The sequence below is a fragment of the Aythya ferina genome (assembly GCF_964211825.1).
Source record: "Aythya ferina genome assembly, chromosome: 6".
Taxonomy (NCBI): Eukaryota; Metazoa; Chordata; class Aves; order Anseriformes; family Anatidae; genus Aythya; species Aythya ferina.
Genome location: NC_140303.1, coordinates 8,148,114 through 8,166,048, shown reverse-complemented (window position 1 = coordinate 8,166,048; position 17,935 = coordinate 8,148,114). Strand labels below are relative to the sequence as shown.

The window sequence follows — 17,935 nt, the reverse complement described above, 5'->3', positions numbered from 1 at the left end:
TTAGGACAGAAATAATCTCACTCTGCTTCCTTTAGGAGACCGAAGCAATTGCAATTACTTTCTAATATAGTGCGTACACTTATCTTCTCAAATAGTACATGAGAAGATGAAATGCATTTTATTAGCTTCTAAGTTTATGACATTTTCAGCTAGAAAAGGAGAGAGAATATTTTTGATGTTAATACATTGATTTTTGATGTAAAAAAATATTTACATCATAAAAAAATCTGAACTAATTGTAAACTGAGCATCCAAAACCAATATTAGGTGCATTTAATCAGAATTTCTTATTAGTTTTCTCCACGCCATTGATAATTTTTTAATTTTTTTTTTTTTTTTTTTATTATGTTAGGAAAAGGAAGAGCAATGTAAAATTGTGAATTCTAATAGAACACCTGCTAAAAGAGGACCTCAAGTAAGTTAAAATGGTTATAGAAATATTTAGGCTTTCTTTGGGTTATTTAATTATTGGCTATAATAAGCTCACAATCCACAGTAACATTACGTAACTGTTTTGATCAGGGAAAGGTAAAGAAATTAGGAAAATAAACCTTTTTATTGTGGCAACTGGGAGGCATTCTGCAGCAGCACTTGTAGATTCTTGGGCATCTTGTGAGCAGTTCCACAAGATGTTCTGCCACACAGCAAGGACAGAAATATAGAAGAATACTGTAGAATTGAGTTTGGTCCCAGATTCTAATTAAACCATAAACACTTGCCAAGTTTCATAAACATTGTGGAGGTTTTCAGTGATTATGCTCACCAGTGCCAGTAATCTAACTTTAAATCAAATTTTCAGACCCTGGATCTTAGCCTCTGCTCAGTTTGAGTAATAAAATGCATAAAAGGGGAATGATCAGCATGAAAAAGCTCTTCTCATTTCACAAGGCTTGAAGAATGATACAGGACCATTTATTTCTCTAGTGTTTTAGCTAGTGTTTAAATAATTCAGCCAGCATTTTGACTATGCACTTATAGAAAGTGCTTGGTTTTGAACTAATATGTATTGTGAAGACATTTAAGACCATTTTTTTACAGTATTCTAAAGCAAGAGCTCGATCCACTCTCTCTAACAGTAAATAACTCTTTCTGTACATGGCTATCTCACCATATCTTAAAGTAAGCACTGTTTTCTTCTAAATGTGATGAGAAAAACTTCTGTGGGAAAACAACCTGGAAAGAAGAGTAAAATCAAACAACAACAGATACCTGTGCCCATAGGGATAGGTATGTGTATTTTCTTGAGAAAACAAATTAAAAAATCAAGTCCAGGCTTCCGCAGCAATTTCAAAATATGGCTAGTTGTCTGTTGAACCCCAAATTCTACTTTGCAAGACAATAAGGAAAAAATAAAAATAAAAAATAAAAAGAAAAAAAAAAGAAAAAAAAAAGAAAAAAAAAAGAGAAAGAGACTGCCTTACAGTTAATAGACTAGCAGAATTTGTATGAAAGTTGTTTCCTTTTGGTAGAATATAATAAATTAAATGCGTTTGCAAATGTTTCTGGGCACTGCAAACAGCTGACACAATGCTATGCACATCTATGTCAGTTGGCTCTGGTACTGTCCCAGGAAACGTTACTGCATGTGAACAGGGGGGAAATGGTCTTCAGCTTGTCCAAAATGCAAAACTGTGCCTGGTAATCGCTTGGGAAAATGTGAATTGGTTTAAGCTAGGTCTGTGCCAGGCAGTATACTGACCCTTGTAATCAAGCACGAGCCAGCGCTCTGTAACTCTCTGAGGAACACTTAAATTTATATTCAAGATGCAGCTAAAATGCCCACAACTTTATCAAGTGCAGAATATATTCAATTATATATATTAAATTGTATATATAATATATATAAATATATACACATATATAAAATAAATATTTATATAAATTATATACATATGTAAAATAGTATATATAAAAATATATAAAATAAATATATAAAATATAGGTGTTCAATTATATAATTTACTTTTTACCAGGAAAAATACCCCCCACTCAAACAAAACAAGCAAACAAACAACAACAACAAAGAGCTGGAGTGAAAACAGTATCACATGTCCAGCCAGTAATTTTAAAAAAAATATATATATATATAACGAATCTTGATTTATTTATTGGTAAGTTTATGGCTGCTTGAAGTCATATGGTACTGACTTCAGATGCCCACAGCTCATTTTCAGCCTTGATTTTGTAGGTGCATTATAGGAGAGGACAGACAGACAAAAGATCCAATAATGTGTGATTTCACTGCTAAACAGGCAGTATCTGTATCAAATAGATCTGAGCTTACCAAGTGCCAGTTACTCTATTTTGCTGTCACACGATGATATTTATTTTTTTTCAAATTTCTGCTTAGTCTACTTCAAAATCAGAAAGTAATTGTGCATTTTTGAAATGCACAATTTTGAAGAAATCTTTCTTTTTACAGTGACAATGATGACCAGTGATTTTCTACCCATCTACAGCGGGTCATCACTGTGTGGAAATTTCTTTCAGATTGAAAAATGACAGCATAACCCACAGCAAAATTGTAGATACATTGCTGTCAGGTCATATTGAAAGAATGTGAAATTTTGTTCAATTATGCAATGCATAATTTCACTTTATCTTGATGTTCTAGGTGGGTGCTGTGTCATGGGAGGGAGTACACACAGTTGCCATAGGAATGGTACATACAATAAAGCTTCTAAATAAAAAGTAGTATGTTTGAGTGACATGTTTTGATGTCACTTCTAAACTATTTTTATGTGCAATATTTAAAAGCTAGGTATTTGGAAATAAGCTTTATCCAGAAGAGGTAGAAAAAAACTTAACACGCACCTCAACAAAAGACAAGAAATATCTAGCCATGTGTAAATGCTTCTTGTCAGCTTGTGCATGATGCATAGCTGAAGAGATCTGAACAGGCTTTTCATGCCTATTGCATTTTTACTCATCATCTGGTTTGCTCTCTTGTGATTAATGTTTTCCCTTCCAGCAACTTTAATTCTTTTTTGGAGGTTTAAAAAACATTACCATAGTCGTAGCTGTAGTCAAATTTAATTCTGATCTGCAAGAAACTATAAGCAAACATTTTCATTTTTAACATTTGAATCAATGGCTTTTCAATTACAAACAGAGAATGTGCTAGCTGGAAGCATTCCTTACCAGAGGGTAGATCCTACCCCTATTAGTTATCCACATTGCCTGTTATTCAGATGTCCATGGCTTAAAATGTGAGCTCCAGAAATGATGTGGTATCTGCAAGCACATTTCAAGTACAGGGTCTTTAACTAATGAATGCTAATAGGAGCAGAGAGTTGAGTGACTGCTTTTTCTTGGGCGTGTTGCCATGAAGTAGCACTGAAAATATGAACAGAGTTGGTATTCTCGTTTCTCTCAGCATCTCTTAGTTGCACTTCATTTTTAAGATCCTTGCTGATGCTTGTCTGAATTTAGGCTTCATGTACTTCAGAGTCATGTCTCTACAGTAACCTGCTGTTCATGCCTTGCTTTTTTTTTAACTTTTAGAAGTTTTGTTTTTGTTTTCTTTCCCCTCACATAAATATCCTCTTTCAATAATGTGCAATCCTTCCATGTGTGCATCCTGGTGTTGCAGCAAGAAACCATTAGGAAAACAACAGTTGATCATAGCAGTTTATGAGGCAAAATCCCATGTCATTAAAAAATATGTAGCCAGGAGCATAACTTCAACTGAATAACTTAAATTCAGCATCATGTTGTGAATTTCATAGTACAGAGACAAAAACTGTAATGGAATAAAGATAAAAATCTCACAGTTGAAATAATGCCCAGAAATCATATTCGTTGCATGCCAAAGACCTGTGCATGGTTCAAGTCCAACAAAGCTCTGTACCAAGTGAATTCAAGTAAGTATGCTTTACGTAAGAACAAAGAACATTTTATGAAACATTTCCCGTGTTTCCTTCAGGTTACACTAATAATTCTGCTCTCTATAAGTAGCAATTTCCTTCATAAATGGTCCCATGAACCTAGCACAGTTGCTTTTGGATTTTGGTGCAAGTCCCAGTGAATAAATCAAGTGATAGGCATCTGTAGTAAATGTCATACGGTTTGCATGTCCATCAAGACCATTAAGTAAATTACTGACACTTCCTTTTATGAAATCTGTTGACCTCTATGACAGGGGCTTATCTCCTACTTGACTGCTGTGGCCATAATGGAATATTAAGTGAAATATGTGTGTGTTTATATTTAGATACAAATTTTTGCATTCATTTCAATCAACATCATCATAAACACCTCTACAAATTACTAAAAAGTTCAGCTAAAGAAAGCATAACTGCCTCAAAAGAATATTTATTTTAAATACCTATAAAACAAATTCCATTTATATGCCTGACTTATTTCCTAGTATAATAGCATTCAGAGTAGAGTAGTATTTCATTTTCCAATTATGAAAAATAACAAGCTAAACAGGATGACTGATTTCATGCAGTTATGTTTATGTCCCACCTTCTACAATATTTGAATAGAGTAAACTGCTATTAAGACTTTTTCTTCTTTGTTGGTTGAAAAGTCAGGCACAATATAAAATATATTGCAAGGTGAGTAGTAATGCACTGCAACTAATGCTGGTTTTAACCATGAAATTTGTCACTGATAAAATAATTCTGATGGATTCTGGAATGTGTTTTATATATATATGAATATAATGGAATATATATCTGCAACATATTATTATACATGGTAAGTATTTTATATATATTTCTTCAAGTTAAGTATCAGCTGATGAATATTAATGAATCAGTGAGTGTTCGTCAACACAAACATCCCCAAACATGTGAGAAAAGCCAGCTATCCCTGATATTGGCTTTGTCTTTGGTATGATGTGAAATCATTGTTGAATAATGCAAAGTACCATTCCTCAACAGCATGAGATAAAACTGAAAGCCTTAGTTAGACATGCATGGGGGAGTACAAAATCAATTTTTGAAATGTGTTATCAATATAAAATATAAAAATATTTTTAATATTTTTATTTATTAAAATATGTATTTCATTTTAAAAATATTTAAAATTATATAATATTTTTTAGCAGTTGCCCAGAAATGATGGGAATAAAGTCTGAACATTTTTATAGAGGTTCAATGACAATTTCTATGGTGAAAAAGCACTTGAAGCTTTGCATGCATAAAATACAATAATTTCAGACAGTAGTAGGAGAGGTTGCTCAGAGAGGGGGCAGAGCATTCATCTTTAGGGGCTTTCAGAAATCAGGTAGATGTAGCCATGGCTAACCTTCCAACTTGCATGAAAAACAGTTAGATCCTAGTGATTTCAGTAGGGGCACTCTGCTAAAGAATTAGCCCAAATAGGAGTTGGACTTACAGGGTGCAAGGCTTGTCAGAGAGGTAACTCCTTATCTCCATTAGGACCTGTTACAACAACCTCTCAGCAACTCAGATCCAGGTTTGGTGCCTGGCATTCAAATTCCAGGTTATTTTCCAAATTAAGAACAGTACAGATAGTACTAAAGATAGTACAGCTCTACTTGTACTATCCTTCACCTTTTATCACTAGTACAACAGTCATTTGTGAAATTGTGAAGCAAAAGAATGGCAGGTGGCTATATGTAAAGGCAATTTGCAAGACACAGAATGTGAGGTACAAGCAAAGAAACCAAAATACATGTCAAAAAAGGAGGGCTAACTTGTTCCTAAGTAGCATAATTGCAAGCACTGGAAGGATCCATGTCAGATTTTCATGTAGTGAGTATATCTGCAGATTTTCATATGAAATAAGTAATAATATTCTCAAGACATCCCCCTCTGGTGGTTTAAAGCCTCCTGTTTTACCCCTTCCGTCAGACTCTCTGATGTTCCCAGCAAGGTTCTTCCTAACTCACTGAGTTTGGCATTGATACAGTTTACAGAAGGTTTTTTGAAGCCTTGGTTGTAGTCACTCTGAGATCAAGAAGAATAAACCCATGAGTCCTTGGATATTTATAAAACACCTGTGTGCACTCAAGATTTCATCTAATTGATGAAATGGAAGGTATTGATCAGAAGCTTGTAATTTGTAGAAAATCAATGATCCTCTGTGCCAGTTGCCACCATAAAAAGCAGCAGTAGTTCAGCATCTGTATGGGACACCCATTAAAGATGGTAGTGATTCAGAGTCACAACTCTGGACAGAACCAGTGTGAATTTGGTGAAGATACCCTCATACAGGGACTAAGCTGCTTCTTGTAATGTGCTTTAAAAAGCACTTTGTTACACTTGCAGTCTTGTTATGGGGGAAATAAAAAAAAAAAAAAAAAAAAAAGCAAAAACTCAAAATTTAGGGTTATGATGATTGAAATCTTATTCAGAGTATTATTATTATTAATCCACATTTAATGATTATTGAAAAAGAAAAAATACAAAGAATAAGGAAAAGGACATCATTAGAGAAAATCTAAGCAATAACAATACAGCTAAAGTCATTATACATGTGCTTCGTGCCACCATCCCCTGCCCTTTGCCAGGAGCAATATGAAGTCAGTGTTGATCCTTCCTTCCTCCTCATGCACGGCCAAGCTGGGGTCCTTTTTAGATGTGTGCTAACATGTTTTATACCTAATTTTTTCTACACTGGTCTGCAAGTCCATGTGGCCTTCAAATTTACTGTCTATGGAATGTTTGATGTTGGATACTTAAAAAAAATATATATAATAATGCTGGATACTTTGTTTATTTTTTTTTAAAGCCCTAGAAGAGGTTCTGTTCTGAAGGTCTCCCTCAGGAGATGTTCAGTCGGACCATGCCCAACGCCCTCAGCCTGTGTCCCCGTTGCAGGCCGCTGCCTGCCGCGGAGGCCTGTGTTTCACAACGCCGCGTCATTCCTCACACAACAACAACACACAGAAGATGAATATACAAGGTATATACATCTGGCTGTTAAAAAATAATTAAAAAAAAAATGCTTTTACAGCAAAATAAAGACCCAGGAAGGCCAGGGTGGGTTCAGACCAAGCACAACTGACAGGCCTCTGTCCTGAGGCCTAGTGAACTCTGTAGCGGCACAGGGTGGCCTGTGACTGGAAATGTCAATAAGGTATTTATTGGGATGGAATGCCACAATCTCACTGCATGCGTTTTAATTTCTCTTCAGTATTAGTGTTATTTTTCCTTTTAAAGCCTACAAATTAAATGAATTTAGTGTAACAAATTCTTGCAGATTTCACCATGCTCGCTGAGGTAACAGCAGGCGCCCTGCCACAGACAGTGGATTCAGCCACTGAAAGCCTCAGGCTTGGCAGCTGATGTCTACTTTCCTTATTTATTTATTTATTTTGTAAAGGAAAATTTTCATTCTTTCTCTAGTGATCAGGAATTTGATCTTGTCTTCCTTGGGTTTGTTGTTAGGGTAGAGCTCATTTCTATTTATGCTCTTATTATAATGCACTTTATATTCCTTTTTGACAACTGACATTTTCTAATCTGTATAGATTTCATCAAGGGTTGATTTGTTTTTAATAAATCACAATTATGCTATTTATTCACCACAGCTAGTGAAACATTTTCACTTGTAGATGGCAAGGGAATTACTACTTTTATCTACAATTGTAGTGTTACGTTGTATTCTATCAAATAGAAGGGCCCAAAATCATCAAAATGCTTAAATTATTCCAGGTAATTTAAGATACGGTTCAGTTACAGTGGCAGATCTGTTCTGGACTTCGGTTCAGCATTAAGAGCATCTTCTGGGCCCATGAGATTATTTTATCAATTTGCCAGCCATTATTTACAGACTGCCAGCAGCCGTAAGAACATAAAGTTTGTTTGTAGCCATAAAACATATTCCAAAGTATTTCTGTTCATAGGCAAAGTTTTCTCCCTTAGCCTGCTCTGTGGTTTTTAGTCAGATTTTCCTTTGAAAATATTTCTATGGAGAAATAAAAGTTATTTAATGCTAGGTGTGTTTCCCATTGATAAAAAGCTTAGGCAAAGAAATTGGAATTAACCAATACATCTTAGATGTAATGTATTCTCCTTTTTATTTTAGATTGCACATGCATGAGTTTTCTCGAAGAGGTAATTTTATTCAGGCTTGTCATTGTACTGTAAAGCTACAATTAGACTTTTGCCTGAACTTGCAAATATTACTTTGCAACGCAAACATCTGAGACAAAGATTGCTGAACTGGCAGTATGGAACTGAATTCTTTGTAGACCTTTGCAGCAAAGGGCCCTATGGTTCCTTATCAAGGAAATGTTCAAGTTGCTAGAAAATTCATTAACTCTATCTCCCTTCCATTTCCTACAGCAATTTCCTCTTTGTTCCTCACCTAGCAAAGTGACAGGATATCTGTATAAACATTAGAGAGCCTCTCCAATCTTTTATTTTCCAATAACCCTTCCCATAACATCACAGCTTTTGATCAACTCCACATTACTGCAAAATCGTAACTACTTTGTGAAGGGAGAGATCCCAGTATGCAGCAGGAGAAGACACTGATGGTAATGCAAAATAATAAGAAATTAATTTACTTTGGCATGAACTGGCAATTTTAGGGAGGAAATAATACGGCAGATGGTAGTTTTATTCCCAAAACAAAACCTGAAATACAAGGACTTCCACAAGGTCTTTGCCGAGCGACAAAAGCAGCAAATTTGCATTCTCACTTCATCACTACTCACATCACTATCTGATAACCCCAGATATGGACAAAACAGTTTATGTGTGTTGTACTAGAGACATAAGTGGAGCAGGATGGCGAAACTATTATGTTGGTTGTTCTTGACTGATGTATCTTAATCTAGACCCTACAGATCAAATGTTGACCTACAAAGAAAAGTGTAGTGGCAAAATAAGACTGATCTGATAGTGTTTCTAATACTTATTAGAATAAATGGGGATCCAAAACAGAAAGAGAAAAAACAGAAAGCAATTACAACCACTAGATTTAACCGTAATTTGGGATAAACTATATAAGTTTAACTGGAAAAAACATTCCTTCATTTTTTTTTTCTTTCTTTCTGAATTCTCTTGTATAACTCAAGAAATAAGATTAATAAAAGGATGTGTCAGTTAATTTACATAGTCTTACTATGCTAAGTAATTATTTGTGGTGAGTAGTATTTAGATAATTCAAGGCAATTAGCAAGCTACTTTTTCATTTTTGGCTCTTTTAGTAAATTTAGTATTATTTATCCCTGATAGGAGGAGAGAGAGACAAAAATAAATTCAGATTAGTATATTTTTGAACAAAAAGGAACACATTTTTTCAAGACCGCGTACACAGTAAATGATGCACCATTTATCAGTTGACCAGTGACTCTGGCTGTGGGACACTGGTGGGTCACAAAATAAAGTGCAAAAGTTAATTTGATTTTTTTCAATACTCAGTAATTGCTCACATTTGAATTAAGCGTATATAGTAGTTATGTATTTCTGAAATAATAATCAAATTAATTGTTTGAGATATGATTTGGAACAATGCAAGATGAATCTTTCAATAGTTACCATCCCAAAGCACTGAATCATCCTGACCTTAGAGTGTAAGCTAAGACTGAAAATTGTATTTAACATATTCCTTGCCATTGCCCCAATGACTACTCCAAGATGTTGGTTCCCTGAGAGGAGCCAGCAGCAAGCAGCTGACATATGATAGGCATTTATCCTGCAGTTCCTTGTACCCTCTTACTGCTTTGAAGTGTTTGTGCTGTCATTTTCTTCATCCCCTCATCCAGTCCTCCAGTTGTAGTAGCAGTTAGCTAAAAGTCTATCTAGTCAGTTGTAAAAAACAACTACAGAAACTGTAACTAATACAAGAGACTCTCAAACCAATGGCAAGGATGTGCAAAAGTAGATGGAGAGAAGCTCAGAATCCTTCATCGTGTTATTTTGATATGCACTAAATATATTTTCTCTGGCCTGAGCAGATTTTGGAAAAATTTTCCAGGTTCCATGTGTACTCACCAGGGTGAATACACGGAACGCAGTATTGATGCACGATTGCACTGAAAACAAAACAACAAAAAGGTAAGACAGATATGGAAATTTGTTGCATCAGAGAGAGAAATCAGTATAAAAAAAAGATATGGCCTGTAGGCTAATAGAAATTATTATAATTAGGAGCATAGGAAATGTTCAAAATGTTCATAAAAATAGGACAAAGAATCTCCTTAGAATATATTTCTAAAAACAGTATTGATTAAGAATAGAAATCAATCTCTCTCTCTCTCTCTTTTATTTTTTTCCCCCTTTCTTTCCTTAAATGAGCAACAATGAGATCTTGTAGCATTCTCTGGAAGCCAAACTTTTGATTTGTTTGGGGTTTTCTTTTTACTCTTGATGCGAGTTTGACAGGTGAAAAGCTTCTGTTTACCTACATGTAGGTGGTTGGGTGTAGTCTGAAACAAAACGGGGATTAAAACAAAAGAGGGGAAAGAATTTTATCATTTTGATATAGAAAAGTGGTTGGATTGGGAGGGTTTTGATATAGAGAGGCTGGTGGGTTTGAGGGATTCTGGGATCACTTTCATATCGAGCTGTTGGGGGAGAAAAATCAAGTTTGGTTGTGGTCAGAGTTTTATTTATTGTTTTATTTTTCTTTTAAGTCATGAAAGGTACAACAAAATATCCAGGGAAGTTAGAAAAAAGAATGTTCTTCTCTGTAGAATAAATATACTTCTCAGAGCTACACCGTGGACCAATACTAAAAGTTCCCAATTGCTGAAATCAAGCCAAAATTACTACAGAAAGAGGGAGGGAATATCGGACTTGCCAAGCTTTAAAGATACAACGGCCAACACAGAAAAATAAAGCCTCTCCATCAATAGTAGCCAGAATATAACTCTAAATCCCATACGTTAAACATTTTGCTACTGCATTGCTAAGATTTTTGTCACTTTTTTTTTTCTTTTCCCCAGAAATACCGATTATCTGGCATACAGAATAGCATTATTTGCCATATGTGTTCATGTGATATTGTGTCTTATACGCTGTGCTTAGAGTGTTTCACCCTCCTGTCCTTGTGCAATTTTCATGTCAATGTTAATTACTATGCTTGTAAATGCTTACTGCAGCAGAACTATTTTTCAGTGGATTCAGGTTTCAGGTTTAGATGTACCTAAGTTCACAAAACTTTTTCTGACTGATGCATGCCATGATTTTGATTTAAATTTTTTTAAAGAGGTAGATTTAGTTTTTGTGTGTCTGCGCGTAAGTATTTATGTAATTACATATGTAACCAGTAAATATAGCTATGTTTTATTGCTTTTTTTTTTTTTTTTTTAAATATAACTATAGATGGCAAAGTGAGTACTAATGCAAAGAGAACATCACGTTCTTAAAACCAACTGCAAAATAAGAGGGAACAACCCTATATAAGAACAACCCTATATAAGAAAGTGGTGAAGAACCACTGACCAACACCTTCTGTAACAGAGTCCCCGTGTGATAAATGCTTGCACCTAAGCTGAGCACCTAAAGAATAGCTCTTCACTGATGCATTTCTTTGAAAAATCCCTAAGTCTAATTGCAATATATACTGTGAGTTTCCTTTGTTAGGAATTTCCTAGTTTTTCTGGGGAGCAGACAATGGTGCTTTTGAAATCTTCAGTATGTCTCTTAGCAACTTGCCAAAATGAAGCTCTGCTATGATTACTTATAATTCAAACATCATCTGCCAATGGTTTTGGCCAAATTCCTCCATAAAGAATAGGAGCAACCAGACCGTGCAGCATGCAGTTTCCCACTGTCCTGTCCTCTATTTGTCTCCTATTTTCTGCTGCGTTTTGCACCTGAGAGTGGCCTTTTAAGAATAACCTCCAGTCGCATACCACTGCAATATGAATTTCTTTCATCCTTTGGGTTCCTGAACCCAGTGTAACACAGGAGTTGGACCTGGGGGCACAGCCAACAGCAGCATCAGAAGTAAGAGCCAGTGTTTCTTACTAACCTGATTCTTCCTTCCCCTGTCATAGTGACCTGTAGAGCACCCTTGAAAGCTTCCAAATGAGGACTTTCCTGAATAACACATGCCTGTGGGTTATTTACCTAACAATTTTTTATTACCGCTGTAAATGCAAGCCAGTCATTTGAATTTGTGCCTTTCAAAATGAACAAAACAGAATTATTAGGGTTCTGAATGTGAAGTGTGGCAATTTGTTATTTCCCTAAAAAAAAAAAAAAAAAAAAAAAAAAAAAGAGAATCTAGCCATCAGTTTTCTAACGGGCTGCAGTGGGAAGTATTTCAAGGTATCAGGGGAATTAATATGCGTCTGGATAAATATTTATGGCCATGTTCTTATATTAGTTATAGAGCTGAAAAGACACCACCCATATTATAAGTGTTCCTAAAAAACAAGAAAGATGCACTGTGCTTGGAGTCTTATAAATGAGCACTTATTTGTCTTCAGCAGTTGTCCCTGTTTTGTGTTCCATTGCAAGTAAGGAACTTAATTTGAAGATAATTCAATACAGCACTGTATCTTGGAGCTCTAGCGACAGGCGTGAAATTGTTTTATCTTTTTTGTTCTTGGTGCACAGTGCTGATTGGGTGAGTGTGTGGACCATCTGCTACTGAGGTAACTCTTGGGATACTTGTCAAATTGATTGCACTCAGAAACAACTGAGACGGAGGAAAAATAGAGTTTCTAATTACATTTTACCCAGGATCTTGTTTAACTCTAGGAAGTGGTAATTCAAAAATAAATGGCTTTGGTGGGCATCTTAGAATCTTTAATTAACAAATTACTCTATTAACACGCACATTGTTTTCCAGGTGAGTGAGATCATTTGCCCCTGGGGCTTTTTTTCCATATGCCTTCTATTCCTCCAGCTAAATATATAGCAAATTGAAGTATTCATTTTGATTATATAAAGCACATGGGTATACAATTATATGAAAAGAAAGATGACATTTGTTTCCTGTTTTCCCTAGGGCCTTTACAGTGTTGCCCTTCCCTGAAAAAAGGCCTCAGTTTATTAGAGTATATATTTTTTTTTGTTGTTGAAATTTTCCTTTTTTTTTTTTTTTCTGTGTAAATTATATTTTTAAACAAGAGCCTTTACTGGAGACAATGGGATACTGATTATTTACAAATTGGTGCTAAATACCAAGATTTTCTCCCCAGATTCTTGCATACTTGCATGTGTCTGTTATGTGAACAGTTTGGAGATTTTAGGAATGAATTTATTTAACATTGTCAAGTGTAAACAATATACGTTCTATACTTAATAAGCATATATCAAATATTTATGTAAATATAGTTGGCATAAAGTTTAGTTTTATTAGATGTGCATTAATTATTTGTGCCTTATTGAATAACTAATTTGCATTTGATTTCTTTCTTTATATATTATTTTACCAGGATGCTTTCTGTACAAACTGTGAACCCATTCCGTAGTGTATATTTTAGTGGATGAGCTTCTGTTTTATTGCAGTCTTGATATTTATTGGAGCAGTAAATGAAATAATAGGAAAGAAAGTTAAGTAAAATGACAACATTTTCTGTGAACTATATAAAATTATCAGTGATTTTTTGAAGCATATTTAAATGGTGAAACATGCAGAGGAATTTATTTATAAAAAAAAAAAAAGTTCAGAAGATGAATCAGAAATAAGGTTAGGAGTACATAAAATAGTTTTGAGGTAGTTTCTGTCTTGGTTGCTTTTGCTCTGTCTTTTATGAGGTTTTCAATCTAAGCCCTATTGTGTTGATGCTCATCTTCATATCATCAGTCTGGGGGAATTATTTCTCTTTTTACGAGACAAGAGCTTATGATTTTATCTACCCCTGACCTCTCTCCCACCACTAGTTTCAGATATCCATTCTGGTATTTCCTGCTAGTCATCTTGCAGAAATTCAAACCAGGGAGGTTCACTGCTGGTTCCCCACATCCATTGATGAGGAAGTTGTGTTTTATCTGGATTCGTTATAACAGATGGTTCCTACTATAGCTTATTTATTGTTGGTAAATAAAAATGACTGCATAAGTCACTGTTTAGGTGAAAACATTGAAACTTTTGTGTTATTTCAGATGTAGGATTTTTAAGTCTCTGGCCTATTAATACACAGTGGAAAGCATACAATTTATCTTTCCAATCTCAGGTAGGAATGTGTCATCACTGGAGAAGACTAAGGTAGAAGACACTGCCACTAAGCAAACATCATGACGCCAAACATGAGATTCTGCAAAGTCATGACTGGAATTATTTTTCAGAATCTAAACTTTCCATGATGTTCCAGGTAAAAGCATATACAGTGTTTTTCCACTACTCTAAGAGGAGAATGTGCATTTGTATGCATATGCATGCTCAGGATCTTCTGTGTTTATGTATTTCTGTATAAAATCTGCTTCCAACATCAACAGCCAGAGCATGTGTTACGCATCTTACAGTGAGGTACTTTGTATGACAACACCTGCCTCCCTGTTATTTTGCTCTCTGATGGTCATGATGAGTTCTATCTTCCGTATTATTAAATGATAACATGAGCATATGCTGGCATGTCACTGTAGCAAACAATGACTTGTAGCTCCCTTGAAAATTCGCATGCTTTTTATTGCTGCTTGAGAAAATAGCACACATCACCACTGCAGTTCTGGTCATTTTACTGATTGCTAAAGGATTTCCCCTCTATTACCTCTGCATTTTCTGTGTTGCCAGGTGTGAAATGAACAGAATCATAAAGTCAGGCTGGTTTGGAGAATAAAAACAGCAGAACAGCCTGTGCTGATGAAATAAGCAACATACTGAAAGTGGAAAAATGTTAGGAGCTATTGGCAATTCAACATGTGTGATATGTAGTGTAAAAGATATATTTACAAATTACTGTAATTAAAAACAGTTACAATTTATGTTCAGTGACATGTATGCTTGTAATATGCATGACTCAGGAAAATATTACATCTTGTCCTTAAATTTAAGTTTGTGTCTTCCTTAAAAGCAGCAGGACAGAGATGCTGGCTTAAAAACAAACAGTATTGATATAAATATCAATAATTCCCTAAATGTGGCTGAGCTGTCAGGAACTGCTATATTTGCTAGTCGCAATAGGTGTTTCAGCAGCTAAAAGATCAAATCCTTGATTCAATTCCTAGTAACACCAGTAAGATCTCTTTGAGTGTTGCCATTGAGTTGACTCAGATGAGATGTGGTCCTTGGAATGTGTTTTCAAACTGAATTCCAGATTGAATAAATTTTGAGTGCTCTTAATGAGAATAGAGTACAGAGAATATGGTCAGGTAGACCGTGTTGGGATTGCGATCCAAAGGAGCAGCAGTAGTGTGAGACAAGCTGGAGAATAGTGCAACTTCAGTCTCAGAGGGGAGCTTGTTGGGACAGCTGTGCACCTGGGCTAATTTCCCCAGGGCACAATCAAAGCTGTTTCAGACACAGGTTGGCTGTATCTGAGGTTGAAAGGTTAAAAACAGCTTCTCAAACATAGCCAAAAGCCAGGAGAGGGAGAGGAACAGGAGGAGCCAATTGTGCCTTAACAAGACCCTGAGCAGCTTCACCTGAACCTGGGTGGAGCAGCCTCACCACCCTGCCTTGGTGGGGTCTACATGTATATAAACTCTGCCTGGGGAAGCCCCTGCTCTTTCCTGGGAGCAACGTGATGGGTTCCTGTGCCTTGAGGTTTGAGCTCTGTAAATAGCCTAGGTGACAAAAGTGGTGAGTAATGTGCTCTGCAGCCTCTCTGTGTTCTTGCCACCTAATCTGTGAATAAGATAGCCCTTCTTTCAGACAAGATGCAAACGTTTAAAATACATTATGGGCATCTAGAGTAAAATAGAAGGTTGTAAGGCTTGTTGTTTTTTTTAAATACAAAGTGTTAAAACAGTATGTTTTCTCTGTGCTGAAAAAAACAAAAGCAAGCTGTGGAAAACTGCTTGCGAAAGACTTATCTGAAGTCTAAGTTAGATTGAAAAGCTTAAGGCGGAAAAAATACAAGGCAGAAGAGTCAGCTCTCTGAAAGATCTAGGTATGTAACCACTGCTAGGATATTGCAGGCAGCATCTCGGCCTGTGTTTGGTCAAGGCTGGAGCAGACAGGTGTAGGGCTAGGTAAGCACTTGCCATGACCCAGAACAGTCGTTCTCCTGTTTTGGGTTATGGAATAGAATCAAACAGACAAGAAGGGAGAGGGAGGAAGAACTGGGAAAAACTAGTGATTACTGCGATCAATGTATCTGAAAAAGATTAGCTTGTCTAGAGTGAATTAATTCTGTTCTTGTGTATTGTTCCCTACACAAATGTGAGTAGAATTTTCTGGACTCTCTTAAGTGCCAAGCTAGAGGCAGTATCTTTTTCTATTTGAGCCTTTCTGCCCTCTCAGGAGGGTAAAAATAAGTTGATCAGCTGCACCTGGGACATCTTTCTGAGCCTTGTCTAGACAGGGCTGTTAGCTCTTTATGGGAATGCTTGTTTCTCATTATGTGCATACAGCTCCTAATGTAACAGAAACCTGCACTTGATACACAAACAATACAATGAGCTAACATTTAATTATAATCTATTATGATTTATAGCCTCTGAGAAAAAGAATGAATGCCAGAAGCTAATCAGCAAGTCAGACAAGGAAGAAGTCTCAGGGAAAATATATATCAATAAACACTCATTGTGTTTTGAAGAGAGTCCCTAAACACTTGTCCTCTCCTGCCTTATGAGGAAAGGAAAGTGATGATTTTCTGCTCATGAGGTCTGGAATAGCCAATTATTTTAACATGTCCCATTAAAAGGATGAGTGGAGCATTAATAGCTACGCAGACTAATGAAAGACAGGCTAAGGAATTTCCATTGAGGTTTTGCTTTGTTTTGTTTTAATGCACTTTTGCATTTGAATTGGTTTTACCTTATACATGTAAGAACATCCTTAATTCTTCAGCTGTAAGCGTAACAGAGAACACACAAGGGTAACAGGCTTGCAGGTGCTTTGTAGTCCTTCAGGCAGATGCAGAACTGCTGTGGACCCTTTCTCTTTCACTGCGTGTGGTTTTTTTTTTTTTTTTTTTTGTTCCTAATGTCATCATCAATTGAGAATTGTCCCTAACAGGCTCTTTTGAGGCTGTGGTCTAGCTTAACAGCAAGTTTGATAGCCTGTGTTGTTCTATTGGCTTTGTGTTTCACAGAATCACAGAATTTCTAGGTTGGAAGAGACCTCTAGGTCATCGAGTCCAACCTCTGACCTAACAGAGTTTGAGTATAGACTGTCTCTTGCTGAGCATAAATATGGTTTCCTGTCTTTGCTTCCATCTCGTCAGGTATTCTGCTCCTGGCAGTGAACACCAGCAGGTGCAATCAAATATAAAGCAGTGTTTGGCACTTGTGTGCCAGTGGCCTCACAGAGGAGGGACTTGGTATAGAAGAGCTTTAGCTCACAAACTGCATATCCAAACTCATTTTGCTTGGCACCAGGTGAAGCTGGCATGGTCATGGGCACTGTGTGACTGCAACAGATGGGGCTGAATGGAGGAGTGTGGGGGGGGTCCCTTGTCCAGCCACCAAGGGCGTGTGTCCGAGGGCAGGGTTTCCAGCCAGTGCTGGAGTGGCTACGTCCTGAGCTCCCAGGGCTAATTTGAAAGGCTCCCTGATAGATTTTGGGGTGTTGGTCATAGTTTCAATGGGCATGGTTTTAAGTAGTTATGTTGTTACCAACAAAATGATTTCAGCCTAGATAGTATGGTTGTGTAGGAGGGTCTGGTCTTAGAAATGCAAAATGCAGATTAACAGAAGCATAATCTTCATATTTGCAAGATACCATAGCTAAGACGATTCTTAAAATTGTTTTGAAGCCTACTCTCTACAATAAGTAAACATTACCTAAAAATCATGAAGAGATATTTGTTTTTTTCAAAATGTTTTTCCACTGTTGTAAACAGGTGGAAGCTACTCAATAGCAGAACAACAAAAGACCTGTCTCAAACAGGTGTTAAAACCCACTAGCTAAATGCAAAAGGGTGTGTTGCTCTAGCCATTGCAAAATG

The 17,935-nt window shown here is 36.2% G+C and overlaps 1 protein-coding gene across 7 annotated transcripts in view; it reads left to right on the top strand.

Annotated features, from left to right (window-relative positions):
* ZNF804A (zinc finger protein 804A) overlaps positions 1 to 17,935 on the top strand; it is a gene marked incomplete at its 5' end in the record, with an annotated part of 254,919 nt that overhangs the window by 154,804 nt on the left and 82,180 nt on the right. For all 7 annotated transcript variants that reach the window (XM_084522931.1, XM_084522934.1, XM_084522933.1 and 4 more), the window contains one exon: positions 14,060 to 14,197. The remainder of the gene's footprint in view (positions 1 to 14,059; positions 14,198 to 17,935) is intronic.